Below are 12,686 nucleotides of genomic sequence, written 5' to 3'. Positions count from 1 at the left end.
GCTGTGACTACAAAATACATAGAAACTTGGAAAGCCTAGAGTTGCCCTGGTCTACTGATTTCCATGTTTTTATATGACTATGATCCACATGACATCTAACTAAAAATACAGATTTTGTATGTAGTAGGCAAGTCTTACATCTTTTTATATCAGCAACATAAATATATACAATTTTTTACATTATCTCATTGCTATATAACTGAACTTTATTTAGCCAATATTGATAGAAATTTAGATTTTTTTCAACAAAAATTACTGTGATGATTCATTTCTTTACAAGCTTCTGTTTGATGCCATGTTAAATACTTTTAATTTTAGGGCCACATTCTTGATGACAAGTTCATTTGTCACAAGGGTAGCAGAGAAAGAGTAAGAATAGCTACACAGGATGGATGACTTCTGAGCTGGCTCATTTTTAAAATTTTTTTAATTTAATGTATTTTCATTCATGGGTATTGTATTTACATCATATTCATCTATCTATCCCTTTTTCTGTTTCAACTCCTTCTATGTCCTCTCTTCCCTCTCGGTATCATACCCTTTACACACACACACACACACACACACACACACACACTGTATTCTTATATGTATTTCTAAATATATAAATACAAGCTGATTAGTCTATATAAGGTTACTTATTGTGAACATAACAATAATTATTGAAAAAAGAGGCCATGAATTTGAAAGAGAACAAGGAGGAATATTTGAGAGGGTCAACAGGAGGGAAATACATGGTACTTTGAATGAGAATCATGCTTCAATACTCATGTATGTGATTATTTAGTTGTTGGAGAAGATGTGTGACTGAGGGTGGGCTTTGAACCTTCAAAAGTTCACACCAGGCCTAGTGTCTCACTCTCTGCCTGCTGTATATGGATCAGGATGTAAAGCTCTCAGCTCCTGCTCTAGCACCATGCCTGTCTGCTTCCTGTCTTGATGATCAAGGACTAAGCCCCTAAAATTCTAAGCAAGACCCTAATTAAATGATTTCATTTATAAGAGTTTCCTTGGTCATGGTATCTCTTCACAACAACAGAACAGTAACTAAGAAAAAAAAAAAAAAAAAAAGGAAGGTGCAAATTATGTAATTATTTTAATCTCAAAAAGTAATGACTCTTGAAAAGCTAAAAACAGATGTATCATAGAGCTGAGCTGCACCCTTCCTAAGCTGACTCTTGATGGTTGAGTTTGGAGTTGGTCAAACAGAAAAGCAGAAGGGGTGATATGTTCAGCAGAGGGAAAGGGTATGCTATTAAGTACACAATTACTACAGTGGTTATTGTTTTGTTAATCTATTTCCCATGGTAAGACAGCTCTAACCAGACAGCTTTTGACCTTGAATGCCTTCCTTAGGGGCCTCATGCTGAAACAGCATTCAGAAACCAACTGTACTAGTTTGCCTTAACTCTGTCCAACAGTTAGTGTTAAGTGTTTAACCATGTTATTGATGAATGAGTGATAATGATTATAATGATCAGTACTGGACCATTTAATGCTTATTGAATATATGTTTGAGCGGTCTATATAGATATTTTGTTTAAAGACATTGAAGTAGTTTATTATTTGAGACAAGGTTTCTCTGTGTAGTTTTGACCATCCTGGAACTCACTCACTTTGTAGTCCAGGCTGGCCTCAATCTCAGAGATCTTCCTGCCTCTGGCTTTAAAGTGCCAAGACTAAAGGTGTGCACCACCATACATACTTAGCTACACTGAAGTAATTTAAAGGGAAAAAAAAAAGGATTTTCTTTTTTCTTCTAGGCAATCCCTGTTAATATAACAAACCAACAAACAACCAAAAAAAAAAAAAAAAAAAAGAGAGAGAGAGAAAGGCAAACTGCCAATATTTGAAGATTCAAAAAGTATGAAATAGTAGGCAACATTGTTTATCTAAATTTATGCCTCCTTCAAGGGGTATCACTATTAAAAGTTCCTTGTGAAACTTAATACGCATGTTTCCCCCTTTTCAACTTATATTATAAAATGTTAAACTCACTTTTCATTTCATATACCTATAGTGTTTCCTATATTGGTCAATTGGTCATATAAATTTTAAACTTTCTTTTATTTTCTTTAAAATTATCCATTTTCATTTTCTCCAATTAATAAAAGAAATTCAGTATCTTTTCACAGTACTGGTAGCCCTTTCCTAGGTTTTGTAGGAAATTTCTCTGTTTTTTTTTTTTTTTAATTTAAATTAGAAACAAGCTTGTTTTACATGTCAATCCTAGTTCCCTCTCCCTCTTCTCCTCCCCTGCCCCCCACTGACCCTTTCTGTTCCTGAGGGAGGGTGAGTTCTTCCATGGGGGATCTTCAAAGTCTATCATATCATGTGGAGCAGGGTCTAGGCCCTCCCCCACATGTCTAGGCTGAGAGAGTATCCTTCTATGTAGAATGGGCTCCCAAAGTTCATTCGTATACTGGGGATAAATACTGATCCACTACCAGAGGCCCCATAGAGTGTCCAACCTCCTGACACGTTCAGGTGGTCTGGATTGGCCCTATGGTGGTTTCCCAGTCTGGAGTCCATGAGCTCCCCCTTGTTCAGGTTAGCCCCTTCTATGGGTTTCTCCAGCCTGGTCTTGACCCCTTTGCTCATTACTTCCCTCTCTCTAAAACTGGATTGCAGGAGTTCTTCTCAGTGTTTAGCTGTGAATGTCTGCTTCTGCTTCCATCAGCTACTGGATGAAGGCTCTAGAATGGCATATAAGGTAGTCATCAATCTCATTATTGGGGAAGGGCATTTAAGGTAGCCTCTCCACTATTGCTTAGATTGTTAGTGCCAGATTTCTCTTTAAACATATATTGTCTCCCTCTATTATGGTATCTCTTTTCTTGCTCACCTCTATTCTTCCCCTGACTCCATCTTCCTGCTCCCTCATGTTCTCTTCTCCCCTCCTCATCTCCCCTTCTCTCTCTCCAAACTCCTTCCCCCCCCTCTCTATGCTCCCAATTTGCTCAGAAGTTCTTGTCCCTTTCCCGTTCTCTGGGGGACCATGTTTGTCTCTCTTAGGATCCACTTGTTTCCTAGCTTCTCTGACGTTGTAGATTGTAGGTTGGTAATCCCTTGCTCTATGTGTAAAATCCATATATGAATGAATACATACCATATTGGTCTTTTGAATAATTTCCATTAAATTATGTCATTACATTAAACCAGATGGATAAAATTTACTTAGCCAGACTGGATAGGTGTTCATGTTTGTTTCTTTTCCCAATAAAATTGTTGTAATGATCTTTTATACATATATATATTAGCATTATATTGTACTTATTTGTGAAGGATAAATTCTTTTTTATGGAGGTGATGTAATTATATTTCATTTTGAAGAAACAACAACAATAAACAAACAAATAAATCTTTATACAATTAGGCTTTGCTTTGGTTCATCCAGCTATAGTTTAAGTAGCCTACAAATTCATGGTAAATGATAGACTACAGCACCTTTGTCCTTGGAGATACTGTCAGGACTGCAGCCAGTCTATTCATTCTTTTTTTTTTTTTTTTTTTTACATTTAAAATATATATATATATATATATATATATATATATATATATCCCAATCTTGTTTCACATGTCAAACCCAGTTCCCTCTCCCTCCTCTCCTCTCCTGCCCCCCTCTCTATCTCACACCCTTTCTGCTCCCCAGGGAGGGTGAGGCCTTACATGGGGATCTTCAAAGTCTGTAATATCATTTAGTGGAGGATAAATTCTTAATAGCAGAATTTTATGTACTAAAGAAAGAAAGCGTTTGCTTTCTTTCACTGTGATAGTTATACAAAATTACTATTGTAAATTTGAGATATTTAACCATCCACCATTGGTGTATAAATTTACTCCCTCCAAATCATCGATTCTCATTAACTCTTTCTGTTTTTCTATTTCAAATATAAAACATATAATTATTTAATTTTTATTAGTGAAACTACATATTATATATGCTTATTTTTTTACCTATGAAATAATATTCCTTTTACCCATTATGTCATTTTTTCTATTGTTTTTGTCTTTGTGATTTAAATTGATTTAAATTCTGTTGTTACTGTCTTAACTTTTCATAAAATAATAAACCTTACCTCTTTCCAGCTGCATCCAAAACAATAAGGTGAGCTGGTCTTGGTAGTATGCTCTTTTAATTTCAGGCCAAAGAAGTTGATCTCTGTGAGCTAGATGCCAACCTGGTCTACATGGTGAATTTCAGGCAAACAAATGAATAGAGCCTAAAAACAAAACCAAACTTCATTAAAAAGAAAGCAAAATGAAACAACAACAAAAATCTTGATTTTTCAAAAATACATGATACATTTGCTCATCTTTATTTGGTAACAGAAAAGCAATATATAAGTCCACCTCTATAATGCTGTGGTGTAACTACCCTTTTTATGTTTAAAACATCCCTGTTTAAGGGTAGAAGCATTTCTTTCTTGTCTATTGGCTACAGGATACAGATGATCCTGGTTAGCAGGAAAGGAGGGGTGGTGAATGAGTGGTGAATTAGACAAACTTTACAGTGAATTAGTTAAATCAAATTTCCAATTTATTACTAAGGAGCACTCATTTTTGAGATTTATGTTTTTAATTTTTGAAATTATAATTATAATGTTTTATCCTCACTGTTCCTCTCTCTAAACCAGTGGTTCTCAACCTTCCTCATGCTATGTATGACCTTTAATACAGTTCCTCATGTTGTGGTGACCCCCAACCATAAAATTATTCGTATTGCTACTTCATAAATGTAATTTTGCTAGTGTTATGAATTATAATTTAAATATCTGATATGAAGGATATCTGAGATGTTATCTCTAAAGGGGTCATGATCCACATGTTGAGAACTGCTGCTCTAAACCCTCCTAACTGTGGCGTGCTCAGTCTACATAATGTTATTTGTATTTTTATGTATATATGTTTTCAGGAATGACCATTTGTTATTGAATAACCACTCATTGTATTCTTCCTTGGAAAGACGATTTCTTTCTCTCTCATCATTCCTTAATTGCCTGCAGTTATTTGTGTAGAATGAAGACTTAGGGCTTTCCCCCTTTTACTTTGTTATTTCTGTTGGTGGTGTCAAATGTTCAGTTCATGTTTGGCTAGTCATGTTAGTGAGACTTATGGGTGTACCTTCTGACATCACTAGAAGACATAGTCTCACAGAAAACTTCTCAATTCTCTGGCACTTACAATCTTCCCCCTCCTCTTGCAAATTGTTCCCTGTGCCTTAGGTATACAAGTGTTTTGTAGGTGGATCCACTGTGACTGGGCTCCATAATTTTGCATTTTGACTGGTTGTAGTTTCTGTAGTGGTCTTCATCTGTTGCAGAGAAGTCTTCTTGATGGCTATAAGGACAAATGTTTAGATTCCTTTTAAGGGACTATACTGGTTTAGTAGTAAATAGTGGTTGTAAGTTTCCCTCCAAGATCCATGACTTCACTATACTGAGTAGTTAGCTAAGTTTTCAATGCTAGACATGGTTTATGTCTTGTTGAGCATGACTCAAGTCCAATTTGGAAGCTGTTGGTGACTGCCAATATATGTATGCTACTACTGTACTCTTAGGTCATTGTCTTTTAGATCTTCTTTACTTTCAGCCTTCATAGTGGAAATTGGAATTGGAATTGAAATCTATTTTTTTTTTGGCCTGAGTTCATCTTTGTTATTTGAATTGTTGGAAATTTTCCACATTCTAGATCATAAAATCATCCATTTCTTTGATTCAAAAATCTGCTTATAGCTTTCCAAGTCTCAGAAAGCTAGGAAGTGTCAGAAAGAACATTACAAACATCTTTCACTCTCAGAGTTGAGCCAATAGGATTTCATCTTGCTCTAATGAAGTGACTTGAATCATGTGCTCATCCTCAATGGGCAGTGTGTTGCTGTTTATTTACAAAGAATAAGAGATGATCTAGTTAATTATTACCAAATTCTATTAATGCTAGATAGGATTTATGTCTATAGTTGTTTGTTTAGAGTCATAATCCTGTCACAGCTGTTTGAAGTTCATGGAGACATCTGATGAACAAGCAGAGTAGACTTTTAAGAGAAAGGTATGTGCATGTTGGCTGAGGTATAATACTTCAAGGAAAACAGAATGTATTTATTGGAGATTTAAATTTAAGTGAGTTTTAAACTGACAGAAGTAGCTTTGCTTTGTTCCCTTTGTTCATCTAAAAATAATTTTGGTTAATTTATGATTTCATCTGATCTTTCAAATGCAGACTGATTCTATTAAATAATTAGAATATGCCTTTAACCACTTCTTTCTTTTGGTTAGTAGTGTAGGTGGAATTAGTAGCTTTTTACTCTAATAGCAAAAATAAAAATATATTTTACCATCATTTTGCAGTTGTCAAATACCACATTTGAATGATTCATAACTATTACTTTTGCCAAGCAATGCTTGAACAAATTTTTAGATTTAGAAGTTAAAGTTTTGAAACTTAACAACTTAATAAATGTTTGTGGAAAACAACTGTTTCATTTAAAACCAACATAGAAATATATGAAAGGCTAGTGAAATAACAAAATTATAATGTTCCCCTTAAAATAACATAAAGTAGTATTAATAAAAAGCGAGAAAAGCTACCACAGCTGTGTATTCATGGAGGAAACATGCTTCATTCACTGTGCTTGCCCTTTCAAAATGCCTTTTACAAATGAGCCTAGAAGGGGCCAAACAGGGACTAGTACTACAATCTTTGATATTTAAAGGTAGCCCAGAAAAGTGCTAGTACACCGAAATAATTTTTGATGCCATGAAGGAATTTGATATTCAAGGTTAGTAAATATTCATATCATCTGGATTTTTTCAGTGAAATGGGAAGTGTAAAGATCAGAAGGATTAATATATCCCTGAAAACATGCATGCAAGTAACATTATGCAGACTGAGCAGATTGTATTCTAATATTTAGGAATAAGTAGATGTATATGCATCATGTACATCTATATATGTAACAAAAGTTAAGGAAAGAGAGGGCACGACTTTGAAAGAGCAAGGGGGCATATGTGGGAGGGTTTAGAGAGAGGAGAGAGAATAGAGAAATGGTGTAATTATATTACAATCTCAGAAAAATCAAAGAAACTATTAAAGAACAGAATAGTTAGTTCCATTAAACACTGAGTCTCTATATTTTCTTTCTCCCATAAGATGAATTGTTTTACAGACAATACTTATTAATCCTACCTTAACTTTCTTAAAAGTCAATGCTTTATCTGGAGACATCTTGCTTCCTCCAAAGTCACAATTTTGGAACTACAGAGCTCCTCTCTGTTTGATAGAATCAGAGAATAAAACTTCCTAAAAATGTTAAGCTGAGTTAGTGGTAAATAATACCTGCCGAGTTAATTTCTCTTGAAAATATCTGTTGTTAAATGGCAAAAGAATTTGCTTTGTGTATTTTAATACAAGTGGGGTAGATTTTCCTCAACTTAATCCTCAAAGAATTCATGAAACTCCTATTTAATGTTGTTTATTCAGAAGAGAATACAGTGTGCTAATTGTGGGTCAGAATAGATCTAAACACACTGAGTGAATGAAAGCAGTTTGATCATGGTGTAAATCCCCCACCACCTAGACAAAATGCCATGTATTTGGCCTACAAATTTTGTAGTTTATTATTTGTATCATCCATCAAATTCACTTCATGATCTGAAACTCTTACTTTGTTTACTATTCAAACAAATGTCAGTGAATTTATTTGGAGTAATTGACCCATTAAGTCATTAATTGAATTAAACATTTTGTAGTTTACCATATGCTCAATGGTTAAAAGTCTTGAAACAGGATATGAGATGACCCACTACCTCTTTATCTATATATTTAAAGGATGAAATTGGATAAAACACAGAAAACAGATATAAGATATGTATTATTTTTTTAATATAGTCTCCTTAAGACATTCACTTAAATGTCTCTTAATGTTTTTGGCATCATTCTGGAATTGGCATAAAGCACCGAATCTTGAAAGTGTGGTATTTTTAGTAACTTGATATTTGTAACTTTATGGAAAGTGCCTTCTGTCTTCTCCCATAATGTTCATAACCTATGGTTACATCAAACCATCCATGCATGTAACTTACATTTGGTCATTTTAGCTACTAAATTGCTTAGGATTTCCAAGACTCCATAATTTTTTAACAGAAGCAAGCCCTCAATTGTAAGTATTTAGTATAAATGAAACAGTATATAGCACTTGGGTTTGTATTTAAAATGTCAGTTCATAAACATACATAGATTAGTGTATCTTAATCAAGAACCAAGAAATAGACCAACAAGTATGGCTAATTGGTTTTTGACAATGTGCATAAGTTATGAAATAAAGAAGGAACTGTCAATGCTCAAAGGCATGAAAATAAACAGGAAAATGTATAAAAATATAGCAGATTTTCCAAGGAATGTGTATAGCATATATGCACAAAAATATTTTATATGTGTATGTGTAGGTATCATATACAGATTCATTGCAATTAAACTTTATGGGAATACAAATTAAAATATAGAAATTAAGGAACAGGAACACAGCAGGTCCTTTACAAGCACGGATGGTTTTGATGGAACCATGGTTTCTATGAGTGTTATGGGAGAAGATAGAACACACACACACACACACACACACAACACACAACACATGTGAGGCAAATGACATGCAAAGTATTTGCTACCAGTAATGTTTAGGAAAATACAAATTAAAACTTCTGTGACATGTTACTACTTAACTACTAAAATAGTTAAGATAAAACGTTGGCAAAATTGTAAGTGCTGGTAAGAGTGCAGAGAACTTAAACTTTTCATATTTTTGCTGCTTTGAGTAATATGCTGGAGAAACATTCTGGCAGTTTCTCATACAAATAAGCACATACTATTTGATACAGCAGCTGTACTCTTAGGCGTTTGTTACACAGAAGTGAAAACTATGATTACACATCAATTTCTCCATGCATGTTCATGGTAGGGTTTTTGGCAAAAGAAAAACTTACAAACAATAAATTCTACTAAACAATCTTTGATTTATCTATCCTGTCTATACAGAACATTACTCAGAAGGAAAAAAATGGATAAACTATTGATGCATGCAGCAACTTTGATGAATCTCTGCTGAAAAGCGGCAGTTCTAAAACCTTTCCAATCACATTGTTCTGCATCCTCAAGATCACAAAGAGCAGTGAAGATTAGTTTAGTGATTGCCAGGAAACAGAGACTAAGTGAAGGTTTAGGACACAAAGATTTGGCATCAGGGCTTTAGTGTGTGTCTCAGTAGCATGTCTGAATCTTTTCTGTGACAGAAATGACATGGATCAACATAATGGATAAAAGCACCCCAATTATACATCTTGCCAGCATTCTTAAACCCATTACACACACACACACACACACACCATTAAAGGAAAAGAAGCCATGAATTTGAAAGAAAGCAAAAGGGAGAACATGGGGTATTTTGGAGGGAGGAAAGGGAAGGGAGAAATGATGCAACTCTAGTATTATCTCAAAAGAATAAAAATTATTAGTAAAAAATAAAACATTTACTTTAAAATATGATGGAATAATATAGAAGCCCAGTCATCTCTTCCCTTGGTATCTAAAAGTAAAATTTAAATACAAATATTCTTTTTAAGGGAATTCAATCACTTAATATAGATGCAACAAGTTCTATGTATTTTTAAAAAATGAATTTGTGTTACAATTTATAAATACTACATAAAATTGTATACTTGTATATGTTATATATGTATATATAGGTCAGTTGACACAGTTATAATCAAGTAAAAAAAAAACTATGGTTCTTCAGTGAAATTTGTGCCAGTCCATGTGATACTGTAGTTGTCATGGTTTTCTTCTTTCTCCTGCTTTTGTTTCTCTTCTGCTCCTCATCCCCATTCTCCTTTCCCCCTTCTTGCCTCCCTACCCTTCACCTCTTCTCTTTTCCTCATTCTTCTTCCCCTTCCTTCTCCTCTCTCTTCTGCATCTCCTTCCTTCTTCTCCCCAATCCCTACCCAGTCTTCCCTTCATCCTCTCTTCTATTATCTGAAAACACCACATCACCTGAGAGTAGCATACAAAGTGACAGGCAATTTAATAAAAGGTTTCTTACTAAAAATTATCAATTTTAATCTTGCACAGTTGGCAATACAGAAAACCTCTATAATTATAAATAAGAAGAAAGAGAACAGAATTTCTTATGGATGAAATTGTTTTCAGCTGTGGTTGAAAATTTAATGTATCTGTTACTTTTTTTCTGCTACAGGAAGAAACATAGGAAGTTAAGGCTGATAATGGCCAAAATAAATAGATGCTGGGGAATTCTGTAATGATAAGAAATGCCCAGAGATTCTGGGGAAAACGAAATTACAAGTTGGATTTGAAGAGATTGTTAGCCAGAAGATCATGAACAATTTGTTAATGTGTTGGATTTGTTTAATGTTATTCATATGCAAAGTTGGCTCAGAGCACTTGTGAGACTTTATCTTGTTCACACTGTAGTTTGTGTGTATATTGCTAATGCTGGTCAAATTTCTTATTGTTATCTTAGCCAAGAGACTTACTCTAATAGATTCTGTTTCAAGTTGTTCATCAAAGAAGTTGATTTTTGTGATATTGTGATATTGCCACTCAATGTGATAATAGATTGATACACACAAATATGAATATGTAATATATATGTATGTATGGCAAGAAATACTAACTAATTAAATATATAGGGGTCATATTCATGTCACCTGACTTGGGTCACCATGTCAGTCTTCAGTGACAGGATCTTGAGAGAGAAGACCAGACAGAGGTCAGAAGATAAGGAGATAGGAAATAGAGAAGAAAAAGTTTGCATTTTGGAGGTATTGCCCACAGCCTTGTATTTGAAAAGTTGGGTTGTCAGGATCCAAAGCCCAAGTTCCCCAAAGGCCCTTGCTGCAGGTGATTACTGGCTCAGATAACATGTTCCTGGTTTTAGAGAAGGAGCTGTGTCCCCTCTCTGTATATATCAGGGCCTCAGGAAAAGCTTTGGTAATGCTCAACAATGATCCTAACTGGTTTTGTTTGTTTGTTTTATCAGCTAGTTGGGTTTTATTGTTTTTTGTTTTGCTGGGATAGTTGAGGTCATGATTTATATCAGTTGGGATCTGCTGAATTATGCTATAAAATACTCTGTTATCTTAATAGCTTAATACTGTTCATTTATGACTAATTATTCATATTCATCCTGGATCAGTGTAGGCTCTGTTTATATGTTTGTTGTTAAAGACTTTGGTTGATAGAATAGAGCTCATCTTGGTCGTGATTGGTTTCCCATCAGGGAAAAAGAAAGATCAAGGGAATCACAGCTAAATATTCTGTCTTGGAAGAAACACACATAATTTGCAGTCTGAGTTCATTGATCAGAAAAAGTTACAGTCATGTGGGTGCATACAATTAAAAGGGAGCCACATACTAATATCCCACTCTCTCAAAAAGGCCAATACTAATTATCACCAATTGAGTATGAGTATTATGGATGTGTAAGGATCAGAAAAACTTCAGGAATCAATCAGACAAAAAAATCTTAAAGAGTTTGGGGATAGAGCTCAGTTAGTAAAGTGCTTGCCAGAAGGCCTCCTGAGTTCAACCCCCAACACCTAGGTAAAAAGCCAGGCGTGCATTGTGTTCCTGTGATCCCAGCACTGGAGAGGAAGAAACAGGAGGACCCCTTGGGCTCCCCAGCCAGCCAGCTCAGAATCATCAGTGAAGACTAGATTCTAATAAGAGACACTGTCTCCAAAATAAGGAACTCTCATTCTTAAATGGGATGTCTTTATCATACCCCTCTTCTCAAGGCTCAGAGCTCTATGTAGAAGGGACAGAGAGATCACTGTAAGATACAGAATTTGTGAACAACATCAAGGAAACTATTTTCCAGACACAAGAGGGCTGATGACATATGAACTCACATAACAGCATGTATGAGACCTGCACAAGCTCAAGCCACACAAAAGTCCCATCAAGGAGGGAAGTGGGCACAAAAATCTCACCACTAGCCAAGAAATTATTATTATTCAAAATTGATATCTGCTATGAGAGGGAAAATGGCATTTTTCCCTGATGGCCTAATACTGTATATGTCAACCATATTTCATGGCAGTCCCATATTCAAGTGTAGTTGACAACCAAAATAAAGCTGTGTGTTTCTTGTTTTTCATTTTTATTTAAGAGAGAGAGAGAACATAAAGTTCTGTATGTAGTGAGTTTCTGTGGGGAGGATCTGGAAGGTGTTCTAGGAACAGGAAAAATAAAATCAAAATATGTTTATAAAATTCAATTCTCAAAGAATGGATAAAAACATAAAAGATATGGTGGATGATTCCTGGGGAGTGACACTACCTTCACAAGCACCCTTGTGCACTTGAATCCTCTCCCCCAACATGCACGCCTGCATGTGCACACCCATACACCTATACAAATAGAAAAACTCCTTAGCTGAGTGGGTTAGTTCACAACTGTAATTTCAACAATTGGGAAGTGGAGGAGGGAAGGCTAGGCTAGCGTGGCTATATAGTGGGACCCTTTCTCCAGCTAGAACTCCCACACCCGTCTCTCCCAGCAACAATAAACAACAACACAAACAAAGAACAGCATCATAGAATAAACAAACAAACAAATAAAGGAAATAGAAAAACTATATTGACAAAATGTTCTTTGAAGAGGTTTTTGTCAATGGT

General features: G+C 35.0%; 1 protein-coding gene across 1 annotated transcript in view; it reads left to right on the top strand.

Annotated features, from left to right (window-relative positions):
• Nucleotides 1-12,686, top strand: part of Slc4a10 (solute carrier family 4 member 10) — a 246,997-nt gene that overhangs the window by 134,331 nt on the left and 99,980 nt on the right. The gene's annotated exons all lie outside the window — the stretch shown is intronic.

Source organism: Phodopus roborovskii, unplaced genomic scaffold (genome assembly GCF_943737965.1).
Source record: "Phodopus roborovskii unplaced genomic scaffold, PHOROB, whole genome shotgun sequence".
NCBI lineage: Eukaryota > Metazoa > Chordata > Mammalia > Rodentia > Cricetidae > Phodopus > Phodopus roborovskii.
The sequence above is the reverse complement of the archived record's forward strand: the minus strand, read 5'-3'. Positions and strand labels throughout refer to the sequence as shown.